Here is an 18293-nt window from a genome sequence, read left to right as displayed (position 1 = left end):
CAACAAATGCACTCCTGTCTGCAATGTTTAGGATGAATTAGTTATTCTGTGGAGGCACTAGTTTGTGTATTTTGTACAAGACCATTTTTCTGTTGACCTTTAACTCTGCAACACTGATGCTGGTGAATTAACGTGTATTTTACCTTTTCTCATCCCCGCAGCAGCTGGGGGATGGTTTTATGCTGTGGTTAGCTGACAGTGCAAGCATTAAACAAAATCTGTTCTAAGTCTCCCAAGCTTTTCCTCTTGAATCTTCAGGGACTGGAAAAACTTGGCTTATTTCATCAAGTCGGATTTGATATCTAGTTAAATTTTCTCTGGATCTGTACCAGAATTTACATATCTGTGCCGAAATTACCAAGAGTTAAGAGCTGAATGAAACATATGCATAGTTTGGGTGTTGATGGATCTGATCCATTTCTGCAGTCTAACTACTAATTTCCAATTTCCACTGCATACTGCTTGTCTTGTCATGTTCTTTTCCATTGTTACCAAATGTCCCAATGAATTTTAGCTCTAAAAAAAAAAAGCCTCTGTCCTACAGTCTGGCATGTAGGACGAAAGATGATGTTTCTTTCCTTGTGTCATGTTTGTTTAATTTCTATCATTTCACTGGTCTTCACCTTCTATACTTACAAATACAGGAGTTTCAAAGAAAGTCCAATGATGTCCAAAATTGTGAGATGTCTTGGAAGTGAAAAAAGACTCCCCAAGGCTTACTTAGTTTTCTGCTTGAAACCAAACTACTTGGCATCTCATGACAGAATGCAATAGTTCTCAGAAGTTGCTAGATATCTCTATAACTCTGATGGTATGTGAAGTCAATGGGATTTTCTATTGATGATGTAGTGACTCTATCTGGTAGTTCAGCTACGCTCTATTCATTGCATGGGTGGTTCCTGGAAGACTCAGGAACTACTATATTCCATAGGATTGTGCAATCTGAATTAATGTATCCAGCAAAGAAATTGTCACTCAATAAAATTTAAGTTTCTGTAATACCTTCTGTAACCTAAGGAGTTAGGTCTCTGTTTCTGTTGCCACATCCAGCAGTGGAGCCAGGATCAGAAAGGAGAACATGACTGGGGATTGAGTCTCCCTTGTCCTTAGTATGAGCATTGAGGGAGAAGCATGGAGCAGAGATGCTGATCCTGCTGGAGGATTCTTTTAGAGGCTGCTTTGGAAGGCAGATAGGATTTTTACAGCTGTTTCTATTAAACTGAAGTGATTTACTTCCAACATAGCTCTGTCTGTGGTGCTACTTCTTTTTGATTATTAAACCTCTTCTATGGTCATTTCACAGTTGTTTTGAAGACCACACTATCTTTTTCCATATAGACAGAATAACTTTCACCTTACTTTGACTGTTTATTCCTGAGAACATCAGCCCAGAGCTGGTCTGGTTAGTTAGAACAGATACACAGTTCTGTGTACCTTTAAAACTTTAAAAACTGGCATTTTTTTAGAAATAGAAAAATACAGTACAACAGTAAAAGATATACCTGTGCAGATGACATAGAAAAGTACCACCAAAAGGTGCTGAATTAAAAAACTCAGGGAGGTTCTTTCTCTGGGATGATAGCGGTTCTGATGGTTTGGAGAAAACATATTTCAAGTTTGATAACTGCTCGTAACACAGATGCAATGGAGTTCAAGATGCTTTTGATGAAACGTTATAATCACAGAAATGTTCTTTGGTAAAAACATGCATTTTCACTTAGAAAGTTAGGTGGCTGGATAAAAGTTAGATTAGGAAAAGTGTTCCTGAGTGCAGGGTGAATTTTTGTGGGAAACAGAAAAAAAGTAATCATGTTCAAACCTCTTCTCTACTTGTTTCAGACCAATAATTTTATTCATTCCGATACTTAGTGACTTCCTAAAACATCAGTATATTTTATGCTGACACTCAAACATATTATTGTGTTGGAGCTGTTCTACACTGTGGAAAAAAATATAAAAAGGAGAGATGAACATCTTTAATATTACGGCTTAGTAATGAGGGAATTAACCAGAGCTAAACAGGACAACTTGAGGGAGGTCTGTTCTGAATGAATACTTAGTCAGAATGTGAACAAATGGCTGAAATTATATCTTTCTCAGCTCAGCAAATCTTAGCTTTTCTTTCTGGAGAGAATTTTGAAGATCCTCATGACATCACAATGTGGAATTAGAAATTTACTTGAAAAATCATTATGAAATTTTGTGAGTGGGGAAAGCATTGGCCATTGTGGCCAAACAATGACCATGACAGGATTCTTGTTATCATGGATGGAACAGCTGGTCCCTGGAACTTCTTCCAGCCTTGTTTTTCTATAATTATCTCTTAAATCCTATTGAATGTATTAATTTCCTTCCTAATTCCATATTCATACCATTAGCTGCTCTTTATCATTAATGAGTTTATATATCTCAATATTGACATTGATTGCACTCTTAATTATGTATTACCTGTTGATGTAACATTGAATCAAATTCTGAGAGCAAAATAAAATAATTTTGCAGATAAATAAGGGAGGGACACTTAAAATTGGGAGAGGCTAGACATGGAACATTATTCATAACAGCTGCAAATTCATTGTGTTTTGAGGCCACCTCTACAGGTCACCATCAGTTAAGATTTTTCAGAACCAGTCTCCTGGCTTCTTAAATTTGCTTTAGTTGTACTGCTCTAGCTTTAAGACTTCAGTATACATGTGCATCTCCCATCTGACCATTAGACTTATATGTTAAGGTCAGGACATTCTGTTTCTATCCATCAATGTGACTTTCCAGCATTTGATATTTTCTTTTTCCTTGTGCCACCCCACTACCTTCCCGACTATATCCTTTTCTACCATATGCATAAGAGCAAAATATCACAGGATATTTCCTGCCAATGTTCACTCACGTTTTGAATGCACTTACTTTTCACATGCTCTCTTTAATATCTTTATCAATAATCTGGACAAGGGGATCGAGTGCAGCCTCAGCAAGTTTGCAGATGACACCAAGTTGGGAGGCAGGGTTGATCTGCTTGAGGGTGGGAAGGCTCTACAGAGGGATCTGGACAGGATGGATCGATGGGCCAAGGCCAATTGTATGAAGTGCAACAAGGCCAAGTGCTGGGTCCTGCACTTGGGTCACAACAATCCCATGCAAAGTTATGGGCTTTGGGGAAGAATGGCTGGAAAGGTGCCCGGCAGAGAAAGACCTAGGGGTGCTGGTTGACAGCCCGCTGAATATGAGCCAGCAGTGTGACCAGGTGGCCAAGAAGGCCAATGGCATCCTGGCTTGTATCACAAATAGTGTGGCCAGCAGGAGCAGGGAGGTGATCATCCCCCTGTACTTGGTGCTGGTGAGGCCGCACCATGAATACTGTGTTCAGTTTTGGGCCCCTTGCTACAGGAAAGACATTGAGGTGCTGGAGTGTGTTCAGAGAACGGCAACGAAGCTGGTGAAGGGTCTACAGCACAAGTCTTATGAGGAGCGGCTGAGGGAGCTGGGGTTGTTTAGCCTGGAGAAAAGGAGGCTGAGGGGAGACCTTATCACTCTCTACAACTACCTGAAAGGAGGTTGTAGTGAGGTGGGTGTCGGTCTTTTCTCCCAAGTAACAAGTGATAGGACGAGAGGAAATGGCCTTGAGTTGCGGCAGGGGAGGTTTAGGTTGGATATTAGGAAAAATTTCTTTACTGAAAGGGTTGTCAGGTATTGGAACAGGCTGCCCAGGGAAGTGGTTGAGTCATCATCCCTGGAGGTATTGAAAAAGTGGGTAGACAAGGCACTTCAGGACGTGGTTTAGTCAGCATGGTTGATGGTTGAACTCGATGATCTTAAAGGTCTTTTCCAACCTAAACGATTCTATGATTCTATGCTCACATACCTCTTGCATAGCTTTCTGGGCATATCCTAGAGATTCAGCTGACTGGCATGCAGGTACTGTGGTATTACATGCAAAAGCTTTAGAAGAAAATGAATATTAAATTTGTTAATGCAAGTGTTTGACCCAGAAGTATGTAAACATTTATCCAGTCTGGGAATAAATATCTCATGGAGCTTATGAGAACAATTAGCTAGTCAGCAGTTCAAGAGGCCCCATCTTAAAGACCTTGCACATGTGAATAACCCCAAATACAAAAATCTATCAAACTACTTTGGTATTTTTCTGATTTGCAACTATAGCAAATACCAAAACTCTCACAGAAAATTACTCAGCCCAATTTACAGAGCTTGAAAGTTCCACAGTTATTGATTACACAAATACTTTTTTAACAGATTCAATAGATCTGTGACTTCATGGTCACTGCTTTCTGCTAGCAAGAGAGGTTATGGTAGTAAAGCACTCATTTCCATGTATTTTTTTAGACTTATCTGTGGACAGGCCCAACTGCCCATCGTTACAAAAGACAGCATGAAGAAATATATTTCACTATTATTGTAATAAGTGGAGGAAAGAAGCCGAAATCTAGAAAAGCTCTCACTGAGGCAGACATGCACAAAATGGAGGAAAACAATATGCCAGAGTCTTACTCAAGACACAAGAATCAATGGCAGAAAAGGTGGAGAACACATGTTTCTTAGGCTTGGGTCATTAGCAGAGCATTATTTTGTATTGTGCAGGTTTTATGAATGAGGTTTGCTGTTTTTGATTGTGCAAGAGATGGACTTGCTAATACCTGCTAAAGATGATCTGCTTAAAAAAGAAAAGGCAGAGGCCTCAGCACTTATGTTTATGTTAAAATACAATCCTGGTTTCCTATAAATGCATAGCGTAATACTGGCTGTTGCTATTCTCTATTGGCATGGGCTCATTGAAGCATGAGCCCATGCGGAGGATGACTGTTTGTTCCCTAGCCTCATTAATACTCCTTGGAGCGCTGTGCTACACACTCTGTATTGAGAGGAGATGCTATAGATGTCCAGCTAATCCCCTTGCTGCTGTCAGCCTTACACTCAAAGTGTAACTGACTCCACATACAGGAAGGACAATGATTCATCAAGTAGATGGACTACGTGGGAAGTTTCATACTGCTCCCCAAAGGATCCAATAGCAGAATAAGGAATTAACGAGAAGCATTGACCTATCTTGTATGAATGGCCTAATTTCCACTTATTTTTCCCCTCAGGAACTGACAGATGCAGTAACACAAGATAGCACAATAACAGAGATAGGCTGTTGGTCTTTCTTGATACCATAGTCCCTATTTGAGTTAATTCATTAGGAGGAAGAAGCTATTGTGAAATTGTTCTGAAACCAGGTCTCCTAATCTATTGTAAAAAATTAGTTGCCTAAGCCTTTGTGACAGTAGTAAATGTTCATTTTAATTTGCTTGATTCTGATGCACATATAGTTTTATATTTTATTTGATTATTTATAGGGTTATAGCATGAATCAATGTGACATATTACTAGATTCTTATAAATAATGTATAGAAGGATTACACAGAGTGATAAAATTATGGTGATTTATTTCCTGCAACTTCATAAAGATCATGCAACTGCCAGGAGGTGAGAGAACATAAGGTATGCTATACCTGGTGGACTCTACTCTTATGTATTTATCTTTGCAATCCTCCTGTAAACTAATTCAATATTTTTGTACGTATTTTAGAGATGAGTAAGAGAGAAAATCAGATGAAGTGAGCACTGAAGTCAATAGACAAGACAGAGGCATTGGCTTCCCACATTAAGCCTTTAACTTTCTTACGTAACTAGGCAAATTCATATTTCATCAGGTTCAGGACAGGTTAGTTACTGAGTAATTGGTGAAAAGTTTTATTATTGTTTAATTGAATTATGGTTTAATTAATATAACCTGGAGTTTACTTGCTATCAAGATAAATTGTCTACTCTAACATCACAGCTGATTTTAAGATTACCAGTGCTTGGGGGTTTATAAGATTAAAATAATCCTGTCTTCCTTTACCTGCCCTTCTTTTAAGTCCATAGAAACTTGTTTTCTCCAGGGACATGAGTCCCTTAGCTGGGAGGCAGACCACATTTGTGCTTCGTACTATTTTTCAAGAGCTTACTTTATTAGTTAGGTTCTCTGTGAGATCACTGTTAATTATCTCTGGAGGTAATGATTTGGCAAAGGTTAATGACTTGCCTCATATAGGAAAATTTGCAATTTAGTTCTACTTTTAAATGAAGGTGTTGATTCCTTTGGGCAAAAAACCTTTATGGCCTATCTAAACTTTAAATGGAGTATTGTAAAGACTGCATTTGGAATAATTTGAACCTAAAGACAAGTGAAAATCTCCTTTTTTCTATGTTACACGATACTGGTTTTAGCACTGGGCAGCACAGAGACAGTGTTACATATTTACCATGATACTGCAAGATAGTTATGAATATATCTTACTTTGATATATGGCTCATATAAAAAAATTAACTGGAGGAATTTAAAGTAAGGAGAGTTTTAAAAAAATGTAAAAAATCCCACCAAAATTGAAAAAATACTATTTGCTTTGCATGAAGTAGATGGCTTACAGAATTTCACTTGTTATAGATGGGCATAATCACTTCTCATTCATTCCTGTGATATTCTAGTTTCCAGTATTACAGGGGAAGTCAACATTAAAGAAAACAAAAGACCTTTACCAAAGCTTTATTATAAATAATGATAAAAGAACCAGCATAAACATCACGTTTGCTTGTAGTAAATCTTCAGTTTTTCAACAAAACTTAATTTAGATCTGAGCTACTTAAGAATCTATTTACTTTTTCAAGCCAAGTATTTGAAACTCATCAGCATGGTATCTGAGCACCAAATAGAGTATTGCATTCTAGGTTCCAGGAGGGTGCTCATAAAGCGCATTTTTTACATGACGAAATGGGGAGGCACCCAGCTTTCCTTTCCCTGATGTTCTGCTGTAGATATCCTGATTCTTCTTTGTCTTATTGGTTTGTTGCCCCTCTCCCTTTGACATCCTGAAGGAGAAAATAAAACACCAGGCAAAAAAACCGAAGAAGGTACAGTGTGTTCCTTTCAACTTGTGCTTCATACACAATTCTTGGTGACCATTTTACATGTATTACCCAACACCAAAGACAGCCAGAGGTCAAATCAGTATTTAAACAGACATTCTAAATGGAAATGAGCTGCAAATCATTTAGATGCACTCACTGCATGCAGATTCCACTCTATCTGTAACAAGGGTGGAGAAGGAGCCTGAAAACAAAACCTGTAAATATTGATTCCTCTGTATACTTGAATGCAAATCTGGTACAAAGATATTTCATTATCTCTTGCCCATCTCTCTCACAATGATGAAAACAGGGGTATTTCCTTGCAGTATGTATGTTCGCTCTTGGTTTCTTAGCTGATGGCACTTCCACATTTTTTCCTCAAAATGCTAATTCCATCGCCCAATACATAGCAGGTTTGTACAATCTTCCTGCTATTTAATTTAGTTTTCTTTTGCTTAATTTCACTTTTTATTTCTGTTCTGCAAATGAGTCCTTATCCCAATACATTTAGTGTTTATTATTGATTCTCATGTACTGTCTCTCATCAACTTTAGTTGCCATATGGCTGACAACTCTATGACCAGTACCTGTTACACTTTACATCATGGCCATATGGGCCTTTCTACTGTCAGCAGGTTAACATTCAGATCCTTCTGTTCTTATTGTGCTTGCTGGCTGACACTCCCCTGACCTAAAAGATGTTTTTTTCTTGAACATGGGGTCCTGAAATAGAACCATCCCCCGAAAACATGCCCTGCATGTCTGAACACAATGTTCTGTCACTGTTATTGCCCCTTTTGTGCCTGCTTTCCAAAAATATTCTAGTAGGCAAGCTTGCCAGCAGAGATGTTATAGGCATCCTCCTGGGAACAAACACATGCCATGTGTTTGCTGTAGCCTATCAAATCTGAACAGCACAGCTGGAATTTCAAATAGCAAATCCTTACAGCTAAGTACTTGTGGATGAGCCACTAAATTTATCTGGGAAATAAGTCTGAATAGAAAACTAATTCAACAAAATCATGATCTGCTTGTCAAGTCAGAAATGGGGAAGAAAGGAGGACTTGTCAGCATATTCTTTGGAGCATTTTTGCCTGTGACTGATACATAATTAAGTAGTTCCAAGAATTCTGACACCAATACTAGTCCATTCATCACATCATTGTGTTTAAATCAGTCTCTCCATATGTTTATTTTTCATCTTTTCCTAGGTGCCCTTTTTTCTTTCAGTTCTTTTGTGTTAGTGAGCAGTCCAGGACTAAATACCGTATCCTCAATGTAATTTCACTGAAACAGCAGAGAAAAAAGCTAGCTCCTTGCTCTATAATACAAAACTTCTGCATATATATCCTTTCTTTTCCTACATTCCTGTTTTTCATTTCAGCTGCCACAACAGCAGATTGTATTCAGTGGCAGCAAATAAAGACAGAGCCTACTACGGGAAAATATATTTCCAAATCATTAGGGGCTCATTTTCAGCTATTCAGTGAAATTTATTGCAGCTTGCCACCTTCAGAATGTAGTTTAGGAACTGTTTTGAAGACTCTCTCATTACTCAGTAGTATAATGAGAAGCTTTCTCAGCCACTCAGAGACCAGAAAAAAGGTTTGAACAAATAGGCTAGGAATTTTCATTGCTCTTGAATGTATCTGATATTCTAAACTCCCTTTGTTTAGGGTATTTTCTAAAGGCACAACTGGAGAGAATGTGTGCATTTAAATGCAAGTCCATCACCATGGCTGGTTTTATTTGATCAAAAAATCTGTGCGTTTCCTAAATCCCTGTTAGATAGGAAGCAGAATTTGTGTTCGAGTGACACTGAATTGATTTGCTGAAGCAGGAGGAACTGAACTAAATATGTCATTGTGAAGCAAGAAATGGCTACTGTGCTACTCTGTACCAACCAGATAGTCATGGATTTGTTGCATACAAGAAAAAAAATGGAGCAATATGTAAAAATTATAAATTATTGACTGTTAACCTAGAACTCCTGCTCCTTGATCAAAAACCTAGGTACAGAGTAGGGAATAAGACTGGAAGAACAAGGTAAAAGCACTGAGAGCTACCATGCAGATCTAGAAAAGGATTTTGTTGTACTCCTTTCAGTGTATAGCATTTTTCACAGATAGAGATACTTGGAATGGTATGGAATTCAGATTCCTCTCATTATTTTTGCTGATTGAACTGTCTTTTTTGTTTCTTGTTTATGTTAATCAGAAAAATGTTGTTACAAATCTTATTTAAACAAAGATCCTGATACAACTTGCATTACATACTTTTCATTTTATCCCTTTATTTAATTCAGCAACTAGCAGCCTATAGACTGCTGACTGGCCAGGTGGGGAGTTCCTAGTAAAATACCAAAACATTAATTTTGATTTACTGTCTGAAAAAGCACTAATTGCATGGCAAGTGAAACTAAAATTCACTTTCAAGTGACAGTTCATTTTATGGACTGTTGTATGAGGTTCCGAAGATGAGACCCTGTAAAGAAGCCTGGAAGTTCATAAAAGGCACAAGAAAACCTCAGGATTTTCAAGTGGCTTTTGTTGAAAAGTTTTATTTTCCCTGGAACAGCCTGGAATAAAATCAATTTTATAGCGAATTAGGGTCAACAGTTTGACAGATCTAGGCAAAGATCTCTTTCTCTCTTAGGAGATGTCTCATAGTGTTTTTTAGCTTATCAGTTGTTATAGTAACTCCTAACTAAAACCACTGAAAATACTGCATTGAAATAAATCAATGAGGACACACACAAACTTGCTAATTATTGGTGAATACTTTTCACAGGATCTGTCAGAAAAAGCATCCCATGGAATCTTTCAACAGTTTAAGTGATTGTGGAACATTCATAAATTTTGTAAAATGCAGCTTTTCAGTACCGCCATCCCTAGCAAAATCCATCAGAGAGAGTGATTAAATCTGCATCAGTTATGTAGTATAATTAATCAATACAGCATAGAAAACCGTGGTGCAGTGCTGATTAATTTGTATTTTAGGTGCATACCTTTCTTGCTTCCAGCTCACCTGAGAAATACATTAATCAATTTAGCTGTACAGACAGAAGTGGTTTTAAACAAAGATATCATAGCTACTTCTATTCCTTCCCCCATTTACTGAATTTAGTGCTGTCATCCTTATAGCCTCTGTTTGCTATCCACTGTTTTCTGGATATAAATTTATATTTTCAGATATAAATGTCCAGAATAGGATTTAGGTATCAAAGTGAAATTTAAGATCCTATACTGAAGCTCAAGCTTGCAATCCTGAAAACCCCATTCAACTACCATTTAATTTCAGAAGTCTCTGAAATTAATACACTCTAAGTATTCTGTTTCTTAGTTCCCGACGCATCTTTCTTCTCTTTATGCATAGAAGTCCATTGGTCATGAGTGAAATGAACAGGCTGAAACAAAGTCTAATCAGGCTTCAGGATGTAGGCATCACTTTAGTGTTTGACTTTGATGGGCATTCTCAGGCAAGCTTAATGTAAACAAAGAGAACAGGAATCCTCAGAGTTACAGTATTCATGTCAAATGGGAGACGAGCTGATTTTTGAATGGCTGCCCTGTTTGACATGTGTTTGACCACACTGAGCACCCAGGGCCCCAGATGTAACATTTAGAGAGAGGCAGGTACTTAAAATGAAGTTCTGGATTCCCAATGGGAACCAGACATCTAAAAAATGAATAAATGGAATGACTTTAACACCACTATCCCCTTTTTGGATCTGTCAGAAGAATGATCAAATGCAGGTATTCAGAAAAGCAAAAATAAATACCTGAACTACTAGCCAATATCTTCTAGAACAAAAAGGTACAGGGTAAATAGAGGAGTTTCATCGTCATATTTCATGAGACTTCCCTTTAATTTTTGATTCCCAAGTTATTCAGCCACTTTTTTTTTTTTTCTAGTGCTGCTCACAATTGTTATTTCCCAGCTTAGTTTAGATTTTTAAGTGTTTCATCAATAGCACTTCCAAATTCTGGGATAAGCTGTATGATTACAAAGGAGGAGGAGAGAGATAGGGAGCTTTCCTGTGTAGCCACACAACTTTATTTTTACATATGCTGCAAGTCTGAAAATTAGCTAAGTCTGTATCCCTTTCAGTTCCTGTTAAGAGAAGTTGTCAGCTGGTGCTTGTGCTCCTCAGTGATTGCTGTATTTCAAAGTGAAATGTACAACAGCTAGTTGGGCTGTGAGGATGGAGTGAAGGGAAGACAGCAGTAAATGGAAACAACAACTTCAAAGCTTTTAGTATCATCAAAGCATCACAGTGCTTTAGCTTTCTACAACTTTAGAAGTCTAAATAAAATAATACCAATGTGTTTTCACTGCTGTGAAAGGATGAAATTAGCCAAAGGTGAAGCCTGAATGATTTGGAACTTTGTTTCAGGGAAGCACCTAAAAGTCTGAATTTTTTAGAGACAGCATAATTAGACAACAAGGCTGTTTTAGAAGTTACCAGGGCAACATGGCTTAGGAACTGACACACCTCTGCTTCCAGATGTAGTGGCCAGGGGAAAAAAACCTATATGAAATGAAAAAATAATTTTCAGTAGTCCAACAGGTCCTCCTCACCAAGAGTCTTTGCTACAGCTTCTCTTTAACTACTGTCTGTGGACTGGAGACAGCAGAATCTTTAATTCCACCAGGAGAGAGAGAATCAGATGTATCGCTGTAGATTGCTCCACGTGGTACAGAGGAACAAAGTGGAAGTAATCACATAGCTTCTCAGGGCTACAAAAATGTAGCAAGAGGGTAAAAAGGGTAATTAGCTCTTGAGCCCCACGAAGTACAGACTGACCCCAAAGCAACACCCAGTATCTGACTTTAACCTCAAAATGGCAGTGTGCTATAGGAAGGAAAGAGACTTGCATATATGCTCTCTGCCTCCCCGTGGGAAGGCACATATCATCAAGATGCGTTTTGAAAATGTTTTCTTGAGATGGTTTGAAGTCTTCAGCTCTCTAACCATGCTTCTGCCCTGTACCTGTAAGAATGGAGACATTCTTAAAACAGCAGTTTGTTGAGACCGAAAAGGAGGAAATTGTCTGTTCTGGTTCCTTTGTTTCTAAAAATAGATATTAAAAACTATAAATACCTCATTCAGTATTTTCAGATGAAAAGGTTTCCATTTTACTTTTTAAAATGCTTATTCCACTTGTAAATTTAAATTATAATAATAGTAAAGTGCCAAAAAAGGATAACTTGCAATTACCAAACTGAAATATTTTGGAAGAGAAAATATTTTGTAATCTCAGCATTTTTTCTGGGTTGCAATTCCTCTCCCTACTCACTTCTAATTATATGTAGGAGGTGATTACACTCCACAATGGGGAAAATGTATTTAGTCTAAATTACACATAAGTTCATTTTTGATCAGAGTTCTGCAGCCTGGTTACGTCCTTCATCCAAAACTGCCACTTACATTAAGATGTCAAGGACAGCCTGGTGCTGCTTGTCCCTTGCACACAGTGAAGCCATGGGTAAGGTTCTTCCCTGAAATGAGGCAACATGAGCAAGTGCTGATGAAAATATTCCTCAGAGAATGTGATGCATTGGTCATACCTCTTCTAGTCAGGTTTATTCTCTTACTACTCTAACGTCATTCTTTTTGAGAACTGCCTTTAACAATGTAAACCGTACCTATTGCATACAGGGGTTTTTTCACTCTTTCTCCATTAATACTTAACAGTTCAGAGATTCCCATGAGTTGCCAATTTAGATTGATAAATGGCCTGCACTGACCTGTACGTTCTTCCTCCCATTCTCCTTAACCCCAGGACTGCCATCTCAGAATCCTGCCTTGTGGGCTAGGCAGCTTTACAAAACATGAGCGGGAAAGCAGGGAAAAGGAAAGAGGAGACTCTGAAGACTTCCTTACTCCCTTCCCTTCCTTCCCATGCCTTTCTTGAATTTGAATTTGAATAACAGTCACAGAGCTTTAATCCAACAGCTCTTTCACTGATGTCCTGTGATCTAATAAGCCAAAGAAGATATATATGCGCTGGAAGAGCCAGTCACCTGACCTCCCCTTTGGTCACAGAATCCCAGCTTTCCTTGTAATAAATTACCACCTTTAATAGTGAATGACTTTTGCAAATAGCCTTCAGAAATTAGTCCATATCAGGAGTCATTAACTGGTTTGTGTCCCCAGACACATCTTCCCAAGAGCCATAGCTGGCCAGAGGAGAGAGCTTGATGCTTTTTCTTGCTAGCATAGTGATAAAGAAAGTAGAGTCTGAGGGAAGGGGAGTTAGAGCTGAGAGCAGCCAAAAGCCTAATTCCTGTTGCTACAGCAAGTGTAATTATGAATGCATACTTAAAATAGTGACTGAATGGTTCCTGTAGCTTAGTGAAACATTGATTTGGTATCTAAGTTGCAAGCTCTGATCCTCACAACACAGTCGTTGGCTGAAAACCATTACCACACAGCAGCTGTCTGAAATTAATTGATGGTCAGTCTATCGCCTGATAGACAGGCATGTATGAAATCATTCTTGTTAATACCCCAACCTTAGCAGGGGACCTTGGAATTGGCAGGGCCATGTCTAAATGTGGAAATTGTTTGCATCCCTAGAAAAGTGTAGAATAATAGTGGTAAAAGTGGATTAGAGTTTACACAAATCCCGCTCTGCCCCTCACCTATCAATTCACTGAGAACTTAACTGCCAGAGAAATGACCAGGCTTGACAAACTGGAATCTTGCTCATTTCTATGAGCCATTCCCTGCAGGAGACAAAACTCTCGCTTCCAAAATTAGATTTTAAGAGCTTATTAGAAATGCAGCAAAACTGATAATTAGACTGAGTAGCTCCACTGCTGTCATTCATTTCCTACTAATCAGAGACCAGAGTATGCTGAGGGATGCTTATGCTATACAACTCTGGATTTCCTATGACTATGCTATAGTATTCAGCAAAATAAAGTGCCTTGCTGTTGCTCTCTCCTCTTTGGACTTGTCCCAGGATGCCCTTGTAACGAAAAAGACTTAATAGGTTTTGTGGCTGTGGATTATTTCTGTGAATACTTGAGTACATAACATTATGTTCACTGGAACTGCTCAGTCTATTCAGCTAATCAGTGCAAGCACATATAGCTTATTAAATAATTTGTTCAGCTTTGCAATATATCTGTTTCTTCTTGTTTGTACTCAGTCTCTCTGAATCTGAAAGCTTTGTAACACTACAGGCTTTCAAACCTATGCAATTTTGACCCTGGACATGCTAACATTGGTAAAGGGTGATCTTTCCAACACCTCTGTCATGGGGAATTTTTGCTGTTTGTTCTTAACAGAATGATTACTCCATATGGAAGGGCAGAGTTAAAATGTTTGAACATGCAATTAGAAGGGTGATCTTTCCAACACCTCTGTCATGGGGAATTTTTGCTGTTTGTTCTTAACAGAATGATTACTCCATATGGAAGGGCAGAGTTAAAATGTTTGAACATGCAATTAGAAAGACTGCTCTTTAGTCTTGCCAATCAGGCTGCTTTCCAGATGCTGGCACAGCAGAAGTATCATTTTTTCCCCTCAGAATCACTGTGGATAATTTGATGTGGCTTGGATGAGAGGGAATTTTCTACAACTTGACTCAAAAATTACATCCCTTGGAGGAGAGAGTGAAGGAAGCAAGTTTAGCATATTGAGAGTTGGGAACATTTGGGCACACATCAGATAAGCATGACTTTCTTTTGTATGCTCAGCTTTGAAATCCGAGTTACGAAACACAGTACATTTGTGTCAATAAGGCTTGTAATTCTCAGTGACAAACAGGGTAAGATAGCTACAGCAGTAATACTTGAACTACAAAGCATCCCTCGTAGTCCTCACAAATGCATATAACCCTTAGAGGAAAGCTGTTTCCTTTCAGGCTTTTTAAAACTCCAGCCTCCACTCCAACAAAGTATTTCACACAAGTAGGTCTTTCTGTCCTAGCAAAGCCCTCTTAAAATCAATAAGGCTTTGGAACATTGCTTTGCTATCTTGCTGCAAAGGAGGACTCCATTGATTTTGGTGTAGCATCTAATTGGGAAACAAGGTACTATATATTCTTAAAATGAAGAACTGGTACCTGACAGTACACAGGCAAACTTTTGTGATGGCAGGACTCCAGTCAGCACAGCATTTAAAGTCTTATTTGAGCTATACAGGAACCAAACACCCTCTTTGCACAGAACTGATAGACATTTTGAACATTTTCGCATACGTACAGAAGGGTAAATTAGTTTACGCAACTATACAAAGACTAGGATCTGAGCAGGCCTGTTCTATAGGACTGAAATGGACTATCTGAAGAGTTGATAACAGTGCACTTTGAAGACAGCATCCTTAAACTATACTTTGTCTATTTATTTCTTTGATTCATTGAGATAGCTAACCAGTTCTAATAAAACACTACTACAGTTCCAAAGTTTTTATTTTTGAAGTTTTTCTTTTTTAGCTGTATAGAACTGACAAAGCTGTTTCAATATATAGTGAACAAATTGCAGAACATGTATTCCCTGCTATATATCCACCTGTCTGTCATCCCATATACATTTGTAAGTCTTCATAACTGTACTTTCTACCATTACATGTTCTAAACCAAAAATGCATCTAGAAAAAGTACATAACTGTCTTAACATCTTCTGCATAACCATTGACTATAACTACCCTAATAACATGTTATGTTTGTTGTGGTTTGGTTTTTTTTGTTTGTTTGATTTTTTTTAAATAGACTAGATGGGGTTAAGAGGAGGCCCTTTAAAAAGAGGAGGTCAGCAGTATTGAAAGATACTAATGATTAGCAGGTGTGTCAGTTCAGCTTCTTTCGAAAGCTAAAATAGGGCTTTTTTTCTTTTATGCTAAGAAAATACAGAAGTAGTATTAAGGAGTGTGTTTTCAGCATAGGTTAATCTCTATGAGAGAGGAAATGGAGACCTCGGAAAAGGAATGAAAAATGATTGCTAATAGGCTACCTAGAGACCTCAAGTTTGATTGTAAACAGTGTATGCTTGGGAGGTGTATAGTTGCAGAAGAAATAATCTAAAACTCTAGGGGCTTTTTTGATCTGGTGTTAACTTAGTTCAGCAGGGTTGTAATGCTCTCAGAGCAGAATTAATAGGGTGGTGATTCAGGTATACTAGATTTAAACTGTCGTGCTTTTCAAATTTTGTAAGATAGATTCAAAGACTCCAGCTCTGAAATTCAGCATGCTGGAATATCACTGCAGGCTTGAGCAGAGCAAGAGAGCTTAAGTATGAAGAAGTACCTTTGTTCTGTCACTGATTCTAGGTGTCACTCCATAAATAACACCTAGAACCTACAAGTACTGTGGACTCTGACAGGAGCTTGGTTTGGGTGCCTGGATTCTTTGCAGGGTCTTGAAGAATGTTAGGCACCTCAGACCACAGTCTGGATGATGGACCATAGTCCAGAGCGAGTAAGTAGGAAACACTAAATGTAAGGGTGGGCCTGAAAGGTGAGGGCTGGGTATCTGGGTTTCTGCTTCAGAATTCTTACCTGAGAAGAGATGCCTATTATGCTCCTCTTCTCAAAAATAAAACATATTTTTTATTTCATGTGCCTGCCTTTTCTTTGAACTAGTCTAGTGGAGGGAGTGTGGGGATACAGGCTACTCCAGGATGCAGCAATGTGGGAAGACACAGCAGGTGCTTCTGATGGTGAGACATTGTGGAGGAAAGAAGACACTATTTGCTGGGCTGGAGGTGGGTGGGATGGCAACTGTTTCTGGCTTCACGGTTAGAGACCTGATCTAGTCTTGTGGAATACAGCCACTGAGTTCAATGTGGCAACAGTACTTTACTTTGCTAGGTGGATGTGCAATGCCTTCATTTATCCAGTACCTGAACGTGACTCCCACAAATAATAAACAGTGACTGATAGCAGCACATCAGTCTTGACAGTGTGTAAGCTTGGAGACTGCTTTTAATTTCTCTTAGCCTGAGTTTTGAATTTGCTTGTTTTAAGGCCATTTCAGGAGTTACCAATGCTTGTAGAGTCAATAGAAACATCATTCTGGGCTGTTACAAGTTTTCAGTTTTGGTGAGGAGACAGAGGTGTTTTGAGACTTTAAGCCTTTGCGTTTACATCCACTTTTAAACTACTGTGTGTTGTATGCAACTTCTGATAATATATGTTGCTAGCGTTCTCTGATGTTGTGCTCTCCAGTGCAATGATCAGCCTTTTGTCAACTCTTGGAACAAAACAAAAACTTTAAGTCAAAGAAACACAGTAGCGTTATTAGATATTGCCAGAGATCCAGATAGAATATAAAGTGGCATTTCCTTGCTCTCCTAATGCAAATGAGTCAAAAAGTCAGTTTTACCTATACCACTGTTTTCACTAACAACCAGAAAGCAAATCTGAAAAAGATGAACTGCTGAGAAGCTCTGTTAGGTTTGGCAATAGTCACAAACCCACCTGAATCCAGAAAAGGAACAAGGCTTAATGGGACTTGAAAATAGAGGCATGTGAGTGCTGTCCCTGGGTAGCTGCCTCCTTCAGCAATATTTTCTTCTCCCAGCTTTGTCTGTGCTGTTTGTTCAGGTATCAGGCTCTGCCTATGGATCTGTCTCTGAGTATGTCTAGCACAATGGAAATGGAGACTTGATCTGGGCTGCGATCTTTCTCTGTTACAATTAATAAATAACATGGTTACTTAGCATCCATGTTATGTGATACAACTAGCTTGAATATCTTCCCTTTCCTGCATGGGGGCAGCCATTTCTCTTCTGCTTTCCTTCACCTCCCAGCATGTTGCCTGCATTCATGTGTGTGGAATGTGTGGACAGGAGAATATTGTCCTCTCTGGAGGCTGCTCCTCTATTTGTTCAAGAAGGGGAGGTGTAAACTGAGCCATTAGTGGGAGAAATAGAGCCTGAGCACACAGCAGCAACCATTTTTTAATGAGTCTATTTGTACTGGGCCAGCGGGTAGCCCTGACGTTGAGTCAAGCCTGCGACTGGATCTGGCAGCCAGCCAGCGTTCTGCTGAGAAGCAGCTAAATTATGCATTTTATTTAGTACATTTATTAAAAGATCTTCTAACATTTCCAGGCAAATGTCCCAAAACAAATGCTACTATCATTTAAGAGCCTTGCAATCCTGAGCTACATTTAATGCATTACAATTCCCTCATAATAGCTTTCTGGTGTTTGCTGAGCTTCATCTCTTGATGGTGTTTTATAAATTGTTACGGTAGAGAGATATTAAGTGGAAGGAGTTCTCCCTGTGCTAGAGGTGTGGAGGAAGATGATTAGTGCCTGTGAAACTGAGACGGATCACGCTGCCTCCCTGGCATGCCTCAGTTCAGGCATCAATTCGTGACTTGGTGTTTC

Source organism: Aquila chrysaetos, chromosome 2 (assembly GCF_900496995.4).
Source record: "Aquila chrysaetos chrysaetos chromosome 2, bAquChr1.4, whole genome shotgun sequence".
Classification (NCBI taxonomy): Eukaryota; Metazoa; Chordata; class Aves; order Accipitriformes; family Accipitridae; genus Aquila; species Aquila chrysaetos.
Note: the sequence above shows the minus strand (reverse complement) of the source record.